Source organism: Ixodes scapularis, unplaced genomic scaffold, assembly GCF_016920785.2.
Source record: "Ixodes scapularis isolate PalLabHiFi unplaced genomic scaffold, ASM1692078v2 PGA_scaffold4__175_contigs__length_147842914, whole genome shotgun sequence".
NCBI lineage: Eukaryota > Metazoa > Arthropoda > Arachnida > Ixodida > Ixodidae > Ixodes > Ixodes scapularis.
In genome coordinates, this window is record NW_024609879.1 from 51,551,465 (window position 1) to 51,574,422 (window position 22,958).

Below are 22,958 nucleotides of genomic sequence, written 5' to 3' on the forward strand. Positions count from 1 at the left end.
CATTTAAGTTATCATTCTCTTTTTATTTTTGACATTAGGCTTCAAGCTGAGTTCGGAGCGTCGTGTCTGCCAGAGTTTTTGTCTTCTTGCTAGAGGTGTCATGCCTAAGCAACCGCTACCACATTGGCTTTTTGCATACCCGGCAAGCGAATACCAGCAGAGAAAAACGAAAGAATTCGACGCGCCCTTCCGCCGCACGGGGGGAAAGGCGCACACACCGACGGCCTCGAAACGGAATGCTTACAAGGTCGCTCGGCCAGGTGCAAGACCTCTATCTTTCCCTGGTAAAGGGCGAGAGAGGGTGATGAGAGAACAGTTCCCCTCCCGTTTTCCCCACACTGCCCTACACCATCACCAATCTCCAAATCTCTTCGTAAGCGGACTCGGCGTCCTTGAGGGAAGACTCCTTTCATTCCTAAGCTGATAGTGCCGGGCGAGCTAAGCGCCCACCGGACCAGTTACCACCTGCCCCGCTCTCTGCGCGCGGTTACAGGAGGGAGCGTGATCACGTGATTAAGGACAGACGTGCGGTTAGTTCACCGGGCACCCAATAGCTTTCTCTACAATTTCAGCTTAGGAGTGACGGAGCACTCTCAGAAAAAAAGGGTGTATGTGGGTGTATCGCGCACCCTTACACCCCCCTTCGACTGGAGACACCCGGCGAGCGTAATCGCACTCCCATCACGCGAATCCTCCTCTCGCAAAGGAATCGGCGGGCGAGGCGAGGGTGTTGCCAGGTGCACCATTACACCCCCCCCCCCTTTCCTTTTTCAAAAAGGGGAGAGGGAGTGCTATCAGGAGAGCGCAAGAAAACAAACAAAATGCGCGCGGTAATAGAGTAGAGCGCGCGTCCTGATTAGCAGTCACTGGTTACACGTCATCCGACTGACAACCTATCGCGATAGCGATCGCGTTTCGCGCGTTATCTGGCCTTCGTGTCGCTAGGAGACTTGACCTCCTCACCTCCTGCATTCCATCTCGGCGTGCTTCGGCGGCCGTACTTTTGCTTCGGCTGGCGGGTGACATCGCCTTTGTTCATTCGCGCTATTTTGAATTGCGTGTTATTTTAGAAGGTGGTTGGACAAAGCGGATCGTGTTCACGAAGCGATGCTTAGTACGTAGCTGCACTGCAGTCACAGACCAAGATGTGCCCGCCCGATAAAGGTAAGTCTGCCGTATACATGCACTCGTTGGATGCTGCGTTTTGCGAGGCATGGGGCCTGCTAGCTGGACGTGCTTTCCTTTTTCTCCTGTTTATGTCAGAGTTTCTTCGCTTTTGTATTTGTGGCATGTGTGCGCGGTGGCGGTGTCCGGTTCTCTGAGTGTACAAACGAGCACGACATCGCAGCTTGGAGACATTATTCTTGCGTGTAGAGCTGGCGTCATTCAGAGCAACGTGTCTCTATCGTTTCGCCCAAAAACACTTTTTTGTGGACAGATGTTTCATGGACTCTCCTTCGTCGACACTACCGTTCCATCGACAGTCGTTACGCGGATTTAGCGTTGTAGGGAGATTTCGTCGCGGGTGTATGCTATACGTACTATCCGGTTCGTGGCAACAGTGTGAGGCAGCTCCTTACAGAAAAAAGGTAGCTTGTGCTGTCGATGAAGCATTCTGGCGATGAATCATCGCGTATCTATAAAACGATCTGTCGGTGAAACGTAGTTCGATTGCAGAGCAACATGCTCGCGCTTGTTACCGGCTTCGCTCGCACGTATGGTTATGCAATGCGATTTTCAGTGGGGATGATGGAACTAAGGTGGCGCTCCGGAACAAGGCAGTTAGAGTTCTTTTATAGGTTCCCTACGGGAGTCAGAGTTGCGCATTCATCTTCGTAGTGCCGTCTTTCCTGCACGGCATGTTGATCCAGCTCCTCACGCGACTTTTGGACCTCTTGGCGAATATGTGCTGCCACCTCGACACTAGGCTAACAGGCGAGAAAACAACGCGCGTGCAGGGCCTCTCCCACCCGTTCCACACCCAAAACGTCAGCTACATCCTGTTCAATCATTGAGGCGCTGTGACCTAGATACTGCTCCCCCAAACTCGCCTTTGTCCCCATCGTGCGTAATCTTCCGCCCCCGAGGTCGACACAACGAAACCATATTCCCTCCCTGCTCGGCCACTACGAAGAGGGAGAGGGTACTGGAACCATTGACTCTCGAACCGACGAGGCGCGCGGCGCGCTCAAAAGCAGGGGTTCGTACGGCGGGGCGCGTGCAACGTTACTTTCTTGCACGGTACGTGGTCGGATCTCGGCAAATAGCGGCGCGGCGGCACGTAGAAAATAGACGCGCAACTCTGGCTCCCGTAGGGAGCCTATACAGGAACTGGTACTCTAGTGCAGCATTGAGATTATAGGCTCCAGCCAGAGTTGCGCGTCTGGTTTCCACGTGCCGGCGCGCCACTATTTGCCGATATCCGATCACGTGAGGAGCAGACTCCAAATGCCGTGCAAGAAAGCCACCGGTACGGCGGCTTCGTCGACGGTGCAAGCGCCTCGGTGTGCATACCCCCGCGTTTGCTTCCTCCTGTCCTGCTTTCCAGAAAATGAGGAGGTAGAGCGCGGCGGCCACTACTCCCCGAACTCAATCACGTAAGGAGCAGACTTGAAGTGCAGGAAAGCCGGAGCTACTGGGATGAACGCGCAACTCCTGACTCCCTTCGGCTGCCATTGCAGGAACTCTAGGGCAGCATGGAGTTCCTGCGTAGGCCCCCTACGGTAGCCAGAGCAGGGTTGCCAAGTATTTGCAGATTAACCCGTCAAAATTTCCTGATATTGTGTCCAAGAATAGCCAAATGTCGGGCTATAAAAATAGCCCAACACATAAAATTTCATACAAGGTATTTACATCTCTTTGGAACACGGGTACTTGATACATGACATAAGACAATTATTTACAGAAGAAGGCAATAAGATGATAAAGCGTCCCCATGTATCTTTTAGTGCAATGAAAGAAGGGGGTTCTCAAACATCTGTTAAGCTGCCCCCACTCCTCTTCCTCCCTTTTTCTGGAAACACGTTCCTCCACCCCTGCTTGCGATATTAAATCGTGCCAACATACTTCAGAAAACGATATTGCACCTCCGCAACCAACACCAATGAGGGTCCACATATTGTATTTGCACGCTTGTGATTTGGATATTTTCCTTTCCTAACCTCTTGAGTTGATTGTTTTTCTCTACCCGGCGCAGAAATATCATGTTTAAGGCTTTGAAAATTGTTGAATATCGGGTATGAAATAGCTTAAGAGCCAACCACCAGATTTTCCTGCCTATTACAAAACTGAGTAGCCCAATTGGGCTGTTTATAGCTCAACCTGTCAACCCTGAGCCAGAGCTGCGCGTTCACCCCGGAGCACCGGCTTTCCTGCAGGGGACGAAATTCTGCTCCTCATCTCACTAGATTGGGCGAATAGCAACGTGCTCCTTCTTTTCTGAAAAACAGGAAAGGAGGAGCAGACAAAAGCAGGGGAACGTACGCTGAGGAGATTGCAACGTCGGCGAAACGGCCGTATCGGCGGCTTTCCTGCACAGTATTTGGATTTTGCTCCTCACATGATCGGACCTAGGCGAATAGCGGCGTGTCAGCGTGTGGATAACAGACGCGCAACTCTGACTCCCGTAGAGAGCCTATGAAGGAACTCTAGGACAGCATTCACCAGCTTCGGTGTGTGTGGTGCTCAGTTTGGCGTTACTTTGAGAGCTCTATTCGGAAACATGTGCAGTGGCTGTACCCGCGGATGCTAACTTTAGCGAAGCTCGAGTTTGGCTAACTTTGAATTGTCATGTTGGTACCCTACTTGTCAGATTCTTTCTTGGGCAAAATTTTTAAAATTAGACTATACGTTTTATTGCATTTTTTCATTTGTGAAGCATACACTTTGTCACACTACAGCAACAATTAGGTGTCGCAGTCTTAATGGTTCAAAAACGCGACTGTCTCCTTGTGCTTGTAGTATGCAAGTCATCTCACGCACCTGTGAAGTGTGAGATAACATAAGATGCTTGGTTAGATCACATGTACTAATGACTCGAATCTCTAACGCACAGGAGTGATGCTCTGCTGCTAGCACAGATGTCGCCATAGTTTCGAGGCACCGTCTGGCAAGGTAAGCGATCAACTAGCCTGCTGATTTTTGTTTTCTTGTCAGATTGTTAAGCATATATTGTGAAATTAGAATAAGTGCTTGCTTAGATCACGTGTACTAATGAGTTTCATCTCTACTGCACAGGCGAGAGGCTCTGCTAGTAGCACAGTCGCTACCATAGTCCCGATGCCCTTTCTGGGTAGGTAAGCAACCAACTATCCTGCACTGTTTGTTTTTTTTTAGTTTGTAATGCATGTATTGTGAAATTAGGCTTGGTGCCTAGCTATGTCCCGTTTACTAATGACCATTTGCACCTATCACTGATGCCATCATTGTCCCGAGGCGCGTTCTGGCAAGGTAAGCATTTCACTACCCTGCTGACCCTATTTTCTTTTTTTCTTCTTCTTTACTTGTCAGGCTGCTAAGTAAAATTGTGTGACTAGGCTAGGTGCTTGTCTAGATCACGTATACTAATGAGTAATCTAATGCACAGGCGAGAGGCTCTGCTTGTAGCACAGACGCTACCATAGTCCCGAGGCTCTGTCTGGCAAGGTAAGCAATCAACTATGCTGCAGACTGTTTTTCTTTTTCTCAGGTTGTTAGCGTATCTTGTGAAACTAGGCTTGGTGCTTGGATAAATCATGTTTGCTAATGCCTATTCTCTGATGCACAGACCAGAAGCTCTGCACCTAGCAGATGCCACCATAGTCCCGAGGCACCGTCTGGCAAGGTGAGCAATTGACTATCCGCTGGACCCTGTTTTCTTCTTTACTTGTCAGACTGCTAGGCTTATATTGTGTGATTAGGCTTGGTACTTGGTTAGATTACATGTACTGATGACTCAAATCTCTGATGCACAGGCTGCCCTCACGGCAAAACAGGTTTAAATTTGGCAGACGCCTTTCGTCAAGCATGGCAAGCAGTCTTTACCATTTTGTAACTTTTTGATTCAACGGGGGTGACATGTTTTCTTTAGCGGCATTAATGATAAAAAAGAGTTTGAAGTAAGGGCAGCATATAAAATGGCACAAACAAGGAGCAAAGCATAGATACCATTCACATGGGCGTACCAACCGGGGGGGGGGGGGGGGGGGGGGGGCAAGGGGGGCGCAAGGCATGTGTTGTCCCCCCCCCCCTGCCACCCCCCTAAAACAGCCGCCACAGGGCAGGTTAAAGACTGGCCGGCGGCGCCCAAGGGATACCAAGAGCACTCCCCCCCCCCCCCTCTTCCTGACTCGAAAACAAGTTGGAACGCCACTGACCGTACATATTCCCCACGAACTACACCCTCTACAATACAGATACAACTACACATTGTATCTGTATTCCTGAATACTTTTTCACCAGTTTCGCAAAAGTGTCTCAGGGATATAGCATTGCATAAAAGACAATACAGATACAACTACACATTGTATCTGTATTACTGAATACTTTTTCACCTGTTTCGCAGAAGTGTCTTGGGGATATAGCATTGCATAAAAGACAATATATCTCAGTATCTGTATTTTTGACCTTAAAGCAGATGTATCTCAGTATTCCCGAATACTTTTTGGAGCGTGTCTGCCCAGCCCTGGTTTATGGCACATTAATTTATTCTATCATTCTTATTATTTTCCAGGTACTTCGGGCAAATCAACTCATCTGAAGTGCGATACAAAAGTGCAACCAGTGGCATTGCACCGAAGTTGCGAACTCTTCAAGTGCTTCGACATCTGTGAGTGTACCGTCCTTCAATTATACTCCGTGTCACTAGTTGTGTGTAGTGCAGGTGAATGCAATGCCATGCGAAGAGAGAAAAGGCGAGCACTAGGAAGGCATATGGGAGGGGAGGGCAGGGCTGGGGGAGAGGGGGAAAGCACTACGAATGTTAGATAGGAGAGGAGGTTACTCTCCTCACCTGCCTTTCTAGCGCTTGCCCTTTCCCATCTTCGGGCATTGCCTTAGCCTGTGCTGCGCGCAAGTAGTGACTCGGAATATATTCACCATTGTACAGATTATGGTGCACTGGCAGGTAATAGATAACTTGGTAAAATTAATCTGCTCAGTGCTTGAAGACGCAGCTCGCGACTTGCTTGAACACGGCCCACAGGAAACCAGCTGCAAGCTCCCGTTCTCATAACGAGCATTACAAATGGCATGCATTAAAATATGTCGCTAATAGACCGATCTCACCAGCTAGTTTGAGTACGCCACCGCTGCCGATATGCATCGTGGGAGCTGTAGTCTTTCTACACGCGCGACAACCACGCTGGAGGTTTGCGCGAGCAGACCACGAGGCAGCATGAGCTTTCGCGTGAACTGGAGTCTGCCTCCTACGAACTACAGTTATGGCGGCGTCACACATACGTGGAACGCTTGGTGGGATCGGTCTATTCATTTACGCTAGAAACGTAGCTATGCTCTTATAGCATATCCACATAGGTAATGCAGTTTCGTTTTTATTTTTCAGGTGTTTAGTCTCTAGTTTTCCTTCCCGTCTTTTTTTTGTATTTAGCACCTGCACGACAACTCCGCTGGTAGGCTCTTTGCCCAAGGATGCACTTTAACTGCATGAACTCTCGCTTGTCAGAAGCAACCACCAAAGATAAATTCATGAGCCCTGGATTCTCGCCTTCAGAAAATATCACCATTAAAATACAAGTATTCGCTCAGACTGGTGCTATCAGAAATTCTCAAAAAAGCAAAAGGAATTCTTTCGAGACATGTTGAGCTTGAATATATCCTGAGTGAAATAAGCAACGGCAACAACAGTGTACTCGTTCTCTTGTCCTCTTACAAAATGCCAGTATGTTGGCGGCAGTACCACTCTAATTCTTGTGATTGCATCAGGAAAGGGATAAGGGGAGCACTACAAATGAATCGCGGCTAAAAATGTCACTGTCAAGATTGCAAGTTACAAAATGTGGAGAGCGCAAGGTCCCTTTAACAAATTTCTTGACCCCCATGCCTTACAGACGCCCTCGATCTTTTGGGGGTGAGCTATCTGGCCTCTACACTCAAATGTGTTAGAGAGCACTGTTTTAGATGGTCCAAAATTTTGTTACAGGAAGCTTGCATTAGGACACCTCTGGTGTTGGCATTCGTTTATCTGGTTAGGCACCACTGAGTACAAGGTTGCTTATGGCATTTTTCGGCTAATTGTGCATTGTATTAGTAAAAAATAAACACAGTTGCGATAAGAAACAGGCTGAAATTGTTGAAAACCGCCAAAATCAGTTTAAGTATATTGAAAACAGATGCTTTTTATCTGTGGTTTCGGTTTTCCAGCCTTGCACCTGTATCTAAAGTGGTAACCTTTCCACCCCACTATTCTGCAATGGTGTGCAAAATATTTATGAAGTTGGCTGAGTTCCTGGTTTTTGGTAATGCTCATTAAGTAAGGTGTGGGGCCTTGACAGTGTCTTATATGTATCTAATCATGGTATACAACTGGGCTTTGCTTTTCAGGAATGCTCCATGGCTCTTTTTGGTGGTCAACACCCAAGGCACACGACTAAAAGATAAGACATGCAAAAAGAAGAAGAAAAGAAACAAGCGACGTTTCTGGTGCAAGCATTCAATGTGTATTTTTGTAGTATATATTTCACCCAGTGTTTATGAGCAATAAATATGTAGGAACAGATACCAATTTTCGTAGCTTATTTTATAAAATATTGCATGATCGTGACAATGTTATATTCGCAGGAGTGGCACAAAAGCTCTCAATTGTATTTCAGGTTGGCAGTTAGGACGTCAAAATGATGTCAGGCCATATAATGAAATGACGATAGAATGTGGGATCGGCAGCTTGATTGTTTTCGGGTTGACAAATGGGACATGAAAATGACACAAAACACCGTCGTTTGACGGTTAAAAGCTTGGAAAAGAGCTCCAAAGACATTTCCTGTCAATTTGATGGAAAATGTTCTAGTGTTAGTTTTGTTGACTTCGCACATGTACACCTAAGAGTGGGGTTTATCCGTTCCCAGTAAGTAAGAATGGTGTGGAAAACGGTATATAAGTACACCTAGCAATGGGGTGTAACTGCATTCCCAGTAAGTGAGAAACGGAATATCTCTGCACATAAGAATGGGGTGTGTCAGTATTCCCAGTAAGTGAGAAACGGAATATACTTACACCTAAGGATGGGGTGTATCGGTATTCCCAGTAAGTGAGAAACGGAATACACGTACACCTAAGAATGGGGTGTATCAGTATTCCCAGCAAGTGAGAAACGGAATATATGTACACCTAAAAATGGGGTGTATCAGTATTCCCAGTAAGTGAGAAACGGAATATGTGTACACCCCGGGGTGGGGTGTGTCTTATGCACCCGCTGAGGTGCACATGTGCACCTCAAAATGAGGTGCATGTATGCACCCCTTTTTGGGGTGTCGCATATATACCCATGGGGTGTCATACATGGGACAAGTCACATACACCCCACTGGGTGCAAGTACTACACCCCTTTTTTTAGAGTGAGTCCAGCCTGCAAGACACACGCTGTAAACAAACAAAACAAAAAAAACAAAAAAAAACAAAAAAAAAAAACAAAAAAAAGAAAGAGAAGGCGCTGAGAGGCGCGCGGCCAAAACGCCGTCGAGGCAAGATCTCTTTGCTTTGGCGCATTTCGCCATTGGAGCGGCAGGGGGAGACGAAAGCCGGCGCACTCAGCTCGCGGACGAAGACGTCCGCCACGTGATGTTTACTGGCCGCACCGTCGACACCGCTGCGTACTCTCGCTCGCGCGGGAACAACCACCAGCTCTTCCATGACTTTGTTGTCGCCGCTTTCACCTGTCAACATTCAACCGCACTTAAAAGGTAAGTAGATCATTTTCGCATGCGGCTGTTCGAGATAATCGAAGTGCAGAAGGAATGAAAGACGCGTAACTTAACGCGATAGCGCGTGTTGTGTCAGAAAACCAACGCAGAAAACGCGCTCAACCTTCTTGCTTCCGCTTTCCCCACTCAGTCGCACGAGGTCAACGCATCCTCGCATCAGACTCGACCCGATTCACGTGTGCAGGACAAGGGCTCATTGCCATGGGAGTTTGGTTTGCTCTGGTTTCTTCTGAACACTTCCTGTTCGTACCTTTTCGCTTTCCGTTGCCGTAAGAACGGAAGAAATCAAAAACACTGAACCGTGCTCGTTGAATAATTATAATGGGCGCTCTCGCGTTCTGAAATTTAAGAGAGCCTGTCATGTTTTCTTTAGTCTATATATCTATATATAAAAAAAGTTATTGTCTTAGGCAGTGGTGTGTTCGTTTCACGTCGCACACCCCCGCTCCGCGAATGCGGCCACCGTACGGCCATGTCACATGTCGAAAAATTGCCTTTTTGGAGCGTTGCGCATGCTGGCGGCAGCGTGCTGATGATACGTGTTCTACTAGTTCGTCGATATTCACCGATGAATTTATTTAAAACCTTGTGTAAGCCGTGAGACTTGCCGTTGATAACACATGAAAAGTTTTACAGAAGCGCAGTGCCGCAGGAAAAAGGTGCAACTCGTCGAAATCAAATTTACCGCGGCGTGATCAAAGCTTCCTTGGCACGCCGAAGCGCTGCGTGTCTCTGCCTTCGCGCGCTTGGATACCGATCAAGAATCGGCGCCGCAGCAAAGTTTTGAAGGTGTGTCACGCGTAGATGTCTTTGCATCATATATCGGGCGCGGAGTTCCGGGTCGTTCAGCTGTTCCGACGAGTTGCTATGAATAAAGGGGGAAAACAATATGGACGGTTGCTCTTATGCACTATTAACCATGGCTATAAATCATGTTCCATATCTGCTCTAATGAATCACATGGCAGCACAAATAAAGCAACGCTGTGGAGCAAGTTTGGTTTTTGAAGGCAAAACTACAAGACAGTGAGAATTAAAATTTTTTAAGCGTGACTCATACGGTCGTGTGCAGTCCCTTGGCCAATCCCAATTAGGCGAGTCGCGCTCAAACGTCAAGTGCAATAAAGTAGGTTTATAATGAGTCAGCACTGGTCAGTGATGAGGAGCTGTTGTGCACAATATTCTGTAAACCGTCTAACGGCGAAAAAAAAAGACTTACTGAGTGCGACACAGTTTGTGCAAACAAGTGATCGCTGGTTTTTCCAGTTTTTCTCTTTGAAACCAAGGGATGTCATTCAAGTTATTATTGCTACGGAAAGAGCTCATATAATGTAAGCAAAAACATTTCGTGTTCACTAATACTGTTTGGAAGTAAAATGTGCCGATGTCGTGTTCGCGCTAACAGATTGCATAAGGCCACGCGGGGCTTCTTTTATAGCACTCTCCTTTCTAGAACATTCTGTACTCGAACATTCCGTACTAGAACATTCTGTTCTAGAATTAACCACGGCCTTCTCAAATTTTCTAGAAGCATCGCCTGAGGAATAAATAAAGACATCTGCCGGTCCCAGGATTCAAACCCGGGACCTCTGCATGACAGTCGGGCGCGGTGCCCCCTGGGCTACCCCTAAGCACGCAGTAATATGCAGTCTACTTTTCCAGCATTCATCCACTGGTTGCATCCCACCCGAGTGGAAGGTTGGGAAGTTCGTTCCAATCTACAAAAGTGGCGACCGTCACTCTGCGGGAAGCTACCGTCTCGTATCATTAACCAGCGTTGTATGCAAGTTGTTAGAACTCAAAATATTTTCTCATGTAGTATCGCATCTGGAATCTACTAACAACTTTTTCTACCAAAATCAGTACAGGTTTCGTAAAAGATATTCATGCTAGAGGCAGTTGCTGTAGTTCACCCGTGATATTCATGTTAATATGAACACTAACTCCCAAGTATGATGCCATATTTTTTTATTACTCCAAGGCTTTCGATCATGTATCTCACTGTCATTTAATATCAAAACTTTCCTCACTAAATCTTGATTCTCGCACTTTTACATGGATTTGAAATTTTCTTCGTGAAAAACAGCACGAAAGGGAAAAGGACAAAAAGGAAGGACGACATAGGATAAGTGCTTACTAACAACTGATTTTTCATTGGAATGTGTAGATGGCACTACGTTCGCTCGGGTATAAGGCGCACCGTGGATTTTGCACTTCCTTCTTCTTCAATGCACACTCCACATGCTAACCAAGATTCAGAAAATGAATCTCACTGTTCGAGTCAGTGAAGGTTGGCTCACTCAAGATGGTCTGTTTTTTATTATGTAATAGGTTTCCTTCATTTCTCTACACATTTGGCCTTGGTGTTTAAACAATACAATGGTGTTGGAGAACTGCAGTTTGCCCCGCAATCTCGACAGTGCACTGCTAAATGCTAGTATGCGGTGCCTTGCAATGAGCTTTGGTGTTCTCAGAGTCCGATGTTCAGGCATCGCCTGGTCACCCAGGTATCCTGGTCACCAGATAAAAATCAGAAACATTAAAAGATATATTTTTGTAATTATTGGAACTCTAAATATTCTTAAGTGTTTTCTGTATGCCCAGTAACCTATGGGGCTATCATGTAATGAATGCTCTAACTTGCCTAATTTCTGTGTCTTGGCCCCTTTCAAGTGATTTCATTTGGGTTTACAGCTTTCTTAAATCACACTGGCACCTGCAGTGCACTTACGTGCAACTCATAGTTTGCAGGTATCGGGTGGTTTAGTTTGTCATTGCATTCTGTTCAGAACCTAACCACATTCCACATTTTTTTGTTTTTCTTTGTTTCGAGGTTCTATAGTTGTTCATATAGACTTGATTGCTGTGCAGGTTACGAACATTGCCTTCCACTTGAAAGCTGGATGTAACCCAGTAATTATTTTTCAAGAATAAAGATACGCACATGTTTTACTCAGTGCTGCATCTTGTGTGCACTTGCTTGAAATTTCTTACTAACACAGTGTTCGAACACCTCTCTCTGGGAGTTGCACTTGGCAGTAACCTCTGAAATTAACTTGTGACAGCAGGCTTGAAGAAACTCATTGAATGTGGAAATTTCATTTTGAAAGGTATTTTTCGAACTTGCCTTGTTAAAATGGTTTCATAGCATAAGTCACACGTTGGTTTCACTGATTAGTGCCTTCCAGAACGAATCTGAGTTACCTGCACTGCGCTTGTGAATAACTCATAGCTTGCAGAAATCGGGAGGTTTAGTTTGTCATTGCATTTTGTTCAGAACCTAATCACATTCCACTTTTTTTTTTCCAGGTTCTGTAGTTTTCCGTATGGACTTGATTGCTCTGGAAGTTAGAGATTACCTTCCACATAAAAGCTGGACATGGCCCACTAATTAGTTCTCAAGAATAAAGGTATGAACAGGTTTTACTCCGTACTGCATCTTATGTGCGCTTGCTTGAAATTTCTTACTAACACAGTGTGTAATTATCTCTGAGAGACACAGTTGGCAGTAACTTCTGAAAATAATTCGTGACAGCATGCTTGCAGAAACTCATTGATTGCAGCAATTTTGTCTTCGAAGGCATTTTCGGACTTCCTTTGTTAATTCGTAACATAGGTATCAAGTTGGTTTTGCTGTCTAGTTCCCGCGAGAGTTAAGCTGAGGCTCTTGCAATGCGCCTACGTGTAACTCATAGTTTGCAGAAATGGGGAAATTTGTTCTGTCATCGCACTCTGTTAATAATCTAATCACATTCTATATTTTCTGTTTTGCTTTTCCAGGATCTGTAGTTCTTCATATGGACTTTATTGCTCTGAAAATCAGAGATTGCCTTGTACATGAAAGATGGGAATGGCCCACTAATTATTTCTTGAGAAAAAAAGGTATGAACATGTTTTACCTAGTACTGTATCTTGTGTGCACTTGCTTCAAATTTCTAACAGTGTTTAAGCACCTGCTAACCGCTGGGATGCGCAGCTGGCGTTAACTCCTGAAAGTAACTTGGGCCCACAACCCAATCACATTTTATGGTCGCTAGATATTTACTTTGAATTGTTCCCGCATCAAAAATTAGTTGGCGTGTTGTCCGTAACTTGCGGCGGCAAAAAGCTGCAAATCTCAATCACTGAGCTGCACGTCATGCGTGACAACGAGAATCATGCAGACATTAAAAATTAGCTGCCGTGTTGTCCATACCTTGCAGTAACGGCTAGAGCCTGTTGAACTGCTAGCTGCAATGATCTAATAAAACGGACGTCTCAGTGAACAATAATTATATTAGTAAAATGCTATATTTATTGTTCACTGAGACGTCCATTTTGTTAAGTTACTGCGGCTAGCAGTTCAACAGGCTCTGGCCGTTACTTCAAGGTGCGAACACCACGCCAGCTAATTTAAACGATTCCCGTTGTCGTGCGTCACGTGCAACTCTGTGATTGAGAGTTGCGGTTTTTTGCCGTCGCAAGTTACAGAAAACATGGCAGCTAATTTTTGATTCCGGAACAATACCCTTATCCGTGCATCATGTGCAATACAGTGACTGAGAGTTACAGTTTTGTGCCAAGCTTCTACCAGGTCAAGTTACGGGGAAAACCGTGGGGCCTCATTACTGTCATGCACGTAATACATAGTTAATGCTGTGACCGTGATGGAAGACAACACTAATTGTATCGGCATCAAAAATTAGCTGGCAATTTTTATTAATTTGACGGAATTTCTTTTTACAGTGAATGTACTTTTTGTCAGGATCCGATGAGCTTGGATTGTGTCTTAACTCTTGACGGGGAATCTCCGACGAGTCCAGCGTGTAATCCACGGCGAAAGGCCCTGTACAGCGCTATTTGTAAGTGCTTTTTATTCTAATAGTCCGTGATAGACGTTATGATTGGTTATTTTTGTGTTCGAAGTCATGTTTATTTCATTTTTGCTGTTAAAATATGGCTGTCGTCTTGGCGGTAATGTGTGCTGTAGTAAAGTCCTCCCAGTAGGTCCAAAGCCGAATGCCACAGAGTGTTGAGTTAGTCCTTATTTGCCAAGATTCGACTTGTTGGGTGCGAGTGGAGTGTCAGTTACGTCACTGCAATACGTGAATGTATTTGCCAGGAACTATCTTTACTCAACGAGTTTTTTGTTATGTGACTGATTTATTTTAAATTCTTGATTCATTCAGATGTCAGGTTCTGTTCAACTGTCATGTTCTTTCGTATAACAGGGTATTTATTGGACTGTTAATTTAGTAGTACATTTGAAACTGGTTACCTGAAGAGGGAGGCTAGCGGTTTGATCTTTAACTTGTAAATAATATGCAGGTAACATGGGTACATTTATGACTACATATTTCTGTGCCGCAAATACCGTAAGTCTTAAAACATTCTCTTTTTTGTTTTCAAATCAACGTAGAAATATAGGTGTGAACTTAAATGGCAAGTTTGTAATTATCAGTTCTTGAAAACACCTGAAAAAAAAATTTTTTTAGGGTCTTGTTGGAGCAAATTGAAGCAAAAAAAAAACATTTTCTTTTAGAGAAATATTGATGGCGCGAGGTGCCTTGTAATTAAGTCAGTAGTCACCTCCTTTCAACTGCTTTTCTCTTGGCATTCGGGCGTGTGGAGGAGAGGTGGATCGGCTTCGCCTTCACGTTGAGGTGGAAAGAGCAAATGACCATTCTGTCATGTCATGGACTTTGCTTGCGTAATTTAAAATCAATCTTTTGCCGTCAATCTTGCTCTAAACATTTTTTTTTGCATAAAATTATTTCTTTTGACACGCGCGTCCCAACCAAACTGCATAAAATTAAATCTTTTTTTAGAGGCCCTTTAAAGCTGAATGAAGGGTTGAGGGTCACTATGATGTTGCAAAAGTAGGCCTAAGCAATTTATAAATTCACCTTCCTACTATTTGAAAAAAAGAAAAAAAAGAGCTCCAAATTCGAGCTTGCGATGCATGTGCCTGCACCTGCATTCAGAGTGGCGCAACCAGTTCATTCACATGCACCAAGAAATTTATAGCGCACATCTATTGTGCAGCTAGCTGCATGATGAAGTGGCACACATGAACAGCTTGCTGACTATCTAGTAGTGTCGGTTGTGGCGGAGCTTAAGCAGGCCACAATGCATTCTTTGTTTTGACACGTGGCACATTTATCAATTATTTTAACTCTTGCGAATCACAACCTGTGTGTTCTTGGGTTGGGCTAATTTTATATATATATATATGTATATATATATATATTTTATAGAATTTGTGCATTTTAGTATGTATAATTTTTTATTTTTTTTATTACGGTTAAATGGTACTTTATAGCAAATTAGCTCCTTGTAAAGCTGAAATTACATTTAGTCAATGGTCTCCCCAAACTGAGATGTTACATGCATTCGGTAGCTTTTTTTTTTTTTTTGTAAAGGTGTAAAATAAACTATAGTATACGGCAGCCAGCACTGAAACACAATAGATTGTTCACACTAATTAATCTATAAAAACTTGGAAGATTCAACTTGGACAAATCCAGTTGTTAAGAAATTGCATTCATCCTACCCTTCGGGAAAGTCTGTATAAATATAGAGCTATGTCTTTCGCCACTGTGGGCAGAGGCCAGCTAAATTGCTACCGTTTGGAAGGTGGAGGGGTGATGTGCAGGGAAGCTGAGGCCTATCCCTCTCTCCCATATTGTCTGCTATAATTGTTTCAAATGTCAGAAAAAAAGGGGGGGGGCAACCGCCCCCTCCCCTTGCACCCTTCTCCCGATTCCACTGTCAGGGGGTAATAACTTGGGGATGCCTAAATAAATGCAACCACTTACGGCTGCCATTGCATACAAAGGAGAAAATAGAGAGAGAGGGAGAGCGATGTGGATTATCTTTCTCTTAGGTATTCATGTCAGAAGGGGTACTAATGGGTTTGGATGGTTGCGGCTGAGCGAGATAGCCATGAGTGCTGCCTAAGTGTTCGGTTCGGACTGTTGTTCAATCGGCAAAAAAGCAAGTCCCAGTCAACTATTCAAGTATATCCTAAGAATGGTTCCTGGGATTTTCGAAAATGGTCTATTGTCTTGCAAATTAGTGTGCTGGTATTAACTAAGGGCACTTAGCAAGCTGTTTACTCATTTTTAATATTGCTGACTTTACATTAAAGCTGGTGAACTTTCAGCTTTCTGCAATGCATAGTTTTGTTTATTAGGTCCAAAAAGTTGGGTATATCTTTCTTGATTTGATTCTGCATTATTGTGATCATTCAGCTGTGTTGAATGAAAGATATGGGTTTCTTATCCCAGCCTTGATATTTATATTTATGCAGTCGGGGGGTGGTGGTCATTGCCTTGATTTCATAGTGTTTTGGCATAGAATTTTAGGAATTATTGCTATATAAGAATACACTTACCATCAGAAAACTAAGCAACCTCATTCTTTGCAGCTCCTGCCATGGAGGTGGTAAAGAACCTGGCAGCCCTGCTGAAGGATTCACCAGCTTCTCTCATTGAGAAGGTATGGTATACCACTCTGATATAATTTCTAACCTCTTAGACGAAGTGAAAACTGGCTCACATATCAATTTCAGTATGCATGGTAACTCAGAACCCTGCTTGCAGGTACCTATGAAGCAAAAGCAGCCAGGGAGGCTGTTCTAAGAGCAGCCTCTCTGGCATCTCGTAGAAAAAAAAAAGAAACCTGCAGTTTAACAGAGATTCATCATCACCAACTCGAAGAACACACAAAAAGCATCGAAAGATATCAGAAGAGTAGCTTTAAAGAGATGAAGTTGCTTAAAAACTCGGTTTGCGAAAAAAATTTAAGAAATATTAGAATGTGACTAAATATAATGAAGGAGATGTTCAAACACTTGCTCTGCATTTGTTGCTGGGCTGACAGGCAGTATTGGTCTTATGCCTTCAGCCTCTATAGAAGATGCTCTAATAAAGCAACAAGCATCAGTGTTTTATATAGGCATGTACTACCTCAGCAGACTCCGAGGATACCGAGATACATAAAATAAAATGCAAATAAGCCTGTCGTGCTTATTTGGTAATTCTGGCAATTTATAAAGACAATGTGGTGTGAAGTGGAGAAAGAAAGTTTAGGCTTCAATCTTTGAGCTAGTTGAAAGGCCAAAATTATAGCAAAAGGCAGGATATGGTGTTGTTGCTCTTATTGTGTGCTGGTGTAACATGAACAAATATTTTCATCTACAAATTCTCACTTTACTGAAGTGTCTTTTTAATGGTGTGCTACTTGATGTGCTATTTGCATTGTGTTGTATTTTTCTGGGCCCACGAGGGGGCCACATATATTGCCGCGCATGATGTGGTGGCCGAGTGGGCACCACTCCTGGGTGTCATCCAGAGGTCCTGGGTTTGAATCCCGGGACCACTGCAGTTGCTTAATTACTCGAGAAACCCGTGGTTCTAGAAATTTCTAGAACATTCTTGTTTGTTCTAGAACAGAATGTTCTAGGACCAAAAGTTTTAGGGGAAATGTTCTGGAATTGGGAACAGACTATAAGAAGAGCCCCGCGTGGTCAGTGTATTGCCAGCGCTCGACTCTGCTGTCACACCCACATTCGATGCCTGCGACGCATGTTCTCCTTTTTTTGTTTTGGGCACAAACTTTTCTTAAACGTCTATTTTCCTCAGTTTATCTTCGCCTTGTCACTTGTTATACGTTACGATATAGACGATTTTACTGCACAAAAGATTAGGAACACTATAACAGCCTTCTAGTTTTTCACCGAGGTGCCCAGCCACTGAAAAGGGCAATAAGTAACCCAAACAAAGTCTGAATTTGTGATGTCTAGAAAGTCAATAACCTATAGTGCGACATGTAAAGTGAAATGAATGAAGTTAAATTAAACAAAATGTGAAGATCAGTTATGGTGACACCTACGCGCACCTGCCTGATAGCATCTCTGTACACTATTTATTTTGGCAGGCACTAATTGAAAGCTTTATATTTGCCTTCTGTAAACTTTTTCATATTCTTTAGATTTCTTTTTGATTGTGTGCATATGCATTTAAGAAATATTTCTGGCAAAAAACATAATTATTTGAAGTGCAGTAATTCTGTAATCAAAACTTGGTAGTATCTTGTAGTAATTAATGCCCTGTGGAGATGTATTTGCTAACTTTTTTTTCTTGGAATATAACGGCAATCAGGTGCTATAAAGGGGCTTTTGAGCCCACTGAGCCCACACCCATGTCTCAACGAGCACTTTCTCATACTTTACAAATGTCTAAAAAGTCAGCACAGGACACTTCGAGTACCCATCCCAGACTGACCATCGAGTTAATTGGGTTGCTCTTCCAAGTTCATCATGCAAAAAAGTGTGAAAAAAAAACGAGGGCGACATAGAAGAAACACGGGAGGAGCGCTGACTATCAACTGACAAATTTTATTATGAATAGATATAAAAATGCCCCTTCAATCTGTGGCAGTGCGATCCCGTGCTAGGATATCACATGACTATTAATACAAGCATAATGACAGTTAATAAAAAGTTAGCCCAAATCTAAAAATTTGATCCCACTTTCTAGCAGTGCCAATGAAGGTTGACTGATGTAGGTGGCTGTTATCTTTTTTATTTGCTAGAAACTGCTAGAAAGTTAGAGCACATTTTTAGGCTTGGGCTAGCTTTTTATGACTGCTCTCGATTCCCTGCCAGCCGTGCAAGGCGCTTGCACCGGCAATTGGGCCGGCGGTAGAAATTTTTTGGCTCACTTGCAAAGCATTGGTGTGATAGGAAACTCTGCAACTGAACCATAAAGTGCTTCTAGTGAGATTGCTTAGAACAACCTAAAGCATGGGCTCATATATGCAAAAATGGCCAGGTTAAACAATTGCTTGGTGAGAAGTCAAGAAAAATTGACTGTTTAGGTGCCCTAATATCTTATCGCAGTTGCCATTATTTTTAGATTCATGCCTTTCTGTCACCGGAAATAATCTCACAGTATAGCTTCAATCATAAAATGGATATTTGATACTGTGATATCTTCCCTTTTTAGCTTTTGTCATAAGTTCATTAGCAAGCCCCTTTATTATAGCTTGTTTATTCAAACAGTGGCATTTAATTGCTTGATCTGTAGCATTTCTAGCTTTGATGTGAGGGGCAAAATGAATGGAAGTACACCTCCTCCTTCTCCCCCCCTTTCCACCCCAGTTTTATTTTATACTATTTTCTTGTCTTATAAATTCAGGGTGTCTAGTGACCTGGAAAACTGCGCATTGTCAGGAAAATTTTAATTACCGGAAAAAATCTGGGAATTGTCGGGGATATTGTCAAAAAGTGAGCCCAGTCAGGGAAAATGAGTCAGAAACGCTATTGAGTGCCCTGAGCAAGAATTTGAGGACTTGGGGGCAGAAAAATAGGCAATAAATTCTGCTTAGACCGGAGCGCAGGCTCTGCTCACCCAATGTAGAGTGCGCTACTCGATGCAAAGGGAACAGCCAACAAATTTAGTCCAAGCCTTGGATTGGATTGAGGGCACCATACTAGGCTATGTCCAGTTAGAGCTTCTAGATTTAGTTACAAATGGGAAAGCCGCAGACACCAATCCAATCCAAGCATTAAGCCGAAAGTATTTGAAAGTGTGCATCTGGCGGCCATGCTGCCATTCGTTTATTAACGGGTATGGTTGAGCGTTGGTGTTTTCATTGTGTTTCCGAAAGTCGCCTCTTACTGAAGATGTCGGCGGCAAGAAAGTGCTCTTTTAACCCGGATTGGAGGAACTCGAATATTTCGGTATACGCGAGTTGGATTAAGCCCCTGCAAAATGATGCTCACAGTGCTCAATGCTCAATGCCTTGTGTTGTAATGGTCTCATATATTGAACCGCCTCTACAGAGGTCAGGGAATTTCACCTGAAATTGTCAGGGAAAATCTGGAAAAGTTGGGGAATTTCAAAATAATAATTCGCTAGACACCCTGAAATTGCTGTAATTACCCCGAGGAGACTGAGTAGACTTTCTTTGGTAATTATCTTTCTTTCAAATACTACAAATTGTCCATGTTTGTTCTTCACAGGAGGAGGATCATGTCCAGCCAGCCTTCCCTGTGATGCAAGTCAGGGGAGGGGCCTCAAGTTCACCACTCACAGTGGTGCTGGAGGACTGCTCCTTCGAGGTAACGGACATTGTGGCCGGTATTGCGCTCATTCTTGCGCTATACTGGGTCCATGACATTTCCTGCTGTCCAAAAGCATCCCGGTCACTTGCTGTGATTGGCAACTTCATTGGCTTGACCTACAAGACCAAGTCATTCTTGGTACTAGATTTAATTTCAAAACTGGAAGATTGAGATCTTAAATGAGTGTATTTTTTACATGTACATTAAAATCTGTTTTTTTAACGAGCACCGTATTACTGTTTTCACTCGACCTTGTATGAGGGCCTGTATGGGCACCCTCTGAAAAGGCTCAAACAACACCTTTCGTGCTGCATTCCACCCGTTCCTACAATCCATCGTCCTGTGAGCACATGCAGAATTCTCTTCGGACATTCGCGTCCGTGCTTTGCCGAGTGTTGTAGCTGTGAACAAGAAATGCCCATATTCGAGGGAAATAAACACCTTGCTTAAGGGATTCAATGTCTTGGAAGCTCTTTGTTTGCCCTTCAATAGAGTTCAGGCACACTGCATGAAAGGAAAAAGATAACACCTAACAGAGTGTACTTTTAGCTCTGACGTAGAGCTTAATTAACACTTCTTATGGAGCTGAAGTTACCCTTTACGAGGGAGTTAAAATAACTCTTGGCATGAGAGTGTAGCCTTGACCACTCATTAGAGTTGTTCTATTAGCGCCTAAGAGAGTAGTCACAACATTTGCTTCGAGGGTACGTACAACACCACCTGTAGAAGTCTATGCTACTCTTCAAAAGTGTTAATTTTACACCTCATTTCAAGGAGTAACCCTTACCCTAGAAGAGAGTAACACTAACTCTCGTCAAGAGTAACTCCTTGTTCCTCCCAAAAGTGTAAAGTCAACACCTCTTTTTGAAGAGTAATTGTAACTCTTGTCAAGAGTAACTCCTTGTTACTCTTAAAAGAGTAAAGTCAACAGCTTCTTTCGAAGAGTAACTCTAACTCTCAAAAAAGGGTGGATTCTGCGACGAACCATTTACACTCCAAAAAGTGTTAAGATGACGCCTTTTTTTTTAGAGTGCAGTGTTGACGAACACTCGTCAAAAAGGGGCTCGTCGATTCTATCTTGTTTTGTGTGATATAGAGCTGAAATAAACGCCTTATGGATTACCTTCGTAACATGGTATGTACACTTTGTTATTGGTATGCCATTTTTATTCTGACAGACTGCACGTCACTGTCGAGCTATAACAGTTCGTGGGAGGTATACGTGCAACCCCGGTCCAACCTTTCTTTGCCGAGTGTCGCGTCAGTATCGAGTTGCAATCGTAAAAGAATGGTCCCGAAGCGCTTACCAACAGCGCGAATACAGCACTTCCATCAAGCGCGCGCGGCCGCTCCGACTGTAAACAGGTATTTACGTGGCTCTTGCTGACACTCGTAGTTCAAACGTATATTTTTTAACGTCGGCTCGCTTCTGCATCTCCGAGGCCGTGTAAAACGCCACGGCAATTTGTTTCCATCCACGTCGCTTTGCAAACGACTGACACGGGCCGGCCCTTTTGCCAACAATGACAGTTGGGTTGACTTCTGGAGTCTTCACCGGAAGACTCGCTGCACTTCCCAACAGGCATACCGGCGTATGGGACTAGTCCCATACTGTCGCTGTAGCGCAACATATCTCATTGAATTTCGCTGAGCTGCGATGCGGCGATGAGAGGCGCCGATTCAGAAAATACGTCGGCGACATCAGCGCAGTAAAACCTACCGGCGCACCCCAACTCGTTGCCGCTAACGCTCCTATTCTCCTACTGCCGAGAGAACATCCTGTTCCGGAAACAGCGTACGTCACGGCTTGTTTTGCGGTCAGTGGGAGAGAAAGAAAAAGCCGATATTTCATTACTTTTTGTGTAGAAGTTACTAAACCGAGAGGAAAACGGATGCCTGTTCGGCATTCAGTGAACATTGACGGTTTAATGTAAAAGTTATCTGGAAAAAGTAAAAGGGTCATTTCATGGTCCCTTTAATGTTTTTTTTTTTTTTTTGGTTTTTTCCCCACTGTCGTCTGTGACAACCTCCTATCTAATCTTCATCTGTACGTTTTTATACCTAATAAATATATTAAAAAATGTAAGTTGGTTATACGTTTCTATTCAGATTTCATTTGAGTATACGCGGTCACGTCTGCTACGGATCATCATTGCTTGATCAACCGGCCGCCTTCGGGCATACACCAGCGCATACATGGAGATGGCAGCCATGCCATGTGCTGCTTACCATAGCGAAAACAAGTTTTTGTGATGTGGTGAGAAATCCTCCTTCCGGCTTCCCGAAGAAAGAACAAACGTGAGTAATTAAGTTACTTCAAATCAAACTGCAAGAGCTATCCAAGTCTGGCTTTAAAATCGCCACTGACGCCTCAACAGACGATTCTGACACTTCACGGAGATCGCTGAGGACTTCACGGACGACAGGCACGATGCACTAGTGAACACCCAGTCATATGTAGCCGGGTGGGCAGCCAGTCAGATTTGTCATCATGCTTGCAATCAGAAACATGGAACACCTGGAAATATATTCCGTTCAAGAACGACAAATACTCGCATGCGAAGATGACACCACCATAAGACTTAGCTTGTCACTCATCCGGTAACATTTGCCAGGGCCTTTGACACACATTTCACTGATATATTTCACTGAACGGTTCTGCGGAAAACGCAGTTGAGGCCGCTGATCGACACTCAAAACAAAGGCATGGTGTGCAAGGATTGCCTGGACATGTACGAAGTGCGTCAAGTACTTGAATGTACTTTCGAACTGCTTCGCCAAGCGAGCAAACAAACAACCTGCCAAAGTCACTGGAAAAATAAATGCGAAGCACAAAAAGGTTACACACTGCTAGCACGGAGGAGATTGCAGCTTGCGACTCTTATTTACCGGGCAGTGTGAGCTGGGACTACGTTATTCCTTTCCTCTGTTTTG

General features: G+C 44.1%; 1 long non-coding RNA gene across 1 annotated transcript; it reads left to right on the forward strand.

Moving 5' to 3' along the window:
* Window positions 1-4,052: 4,052 nt before the first annotated feature.
* Window positions 4,053-4,864, forward strand: LOC115324379. Its single transcript, XR_005715615.1, has 4 exons — window positions 4,053-4,113; window positions 4,237-4,449; window positions 4,586-4,644; window positions 4,766-4,864. It is a non-coding gene; the product is annotated as an uncharacterized LOC115324379 (long non-coding RNA).
* Window positions 4,865-22,958: the final 18,094 nt, after the last annotated feature.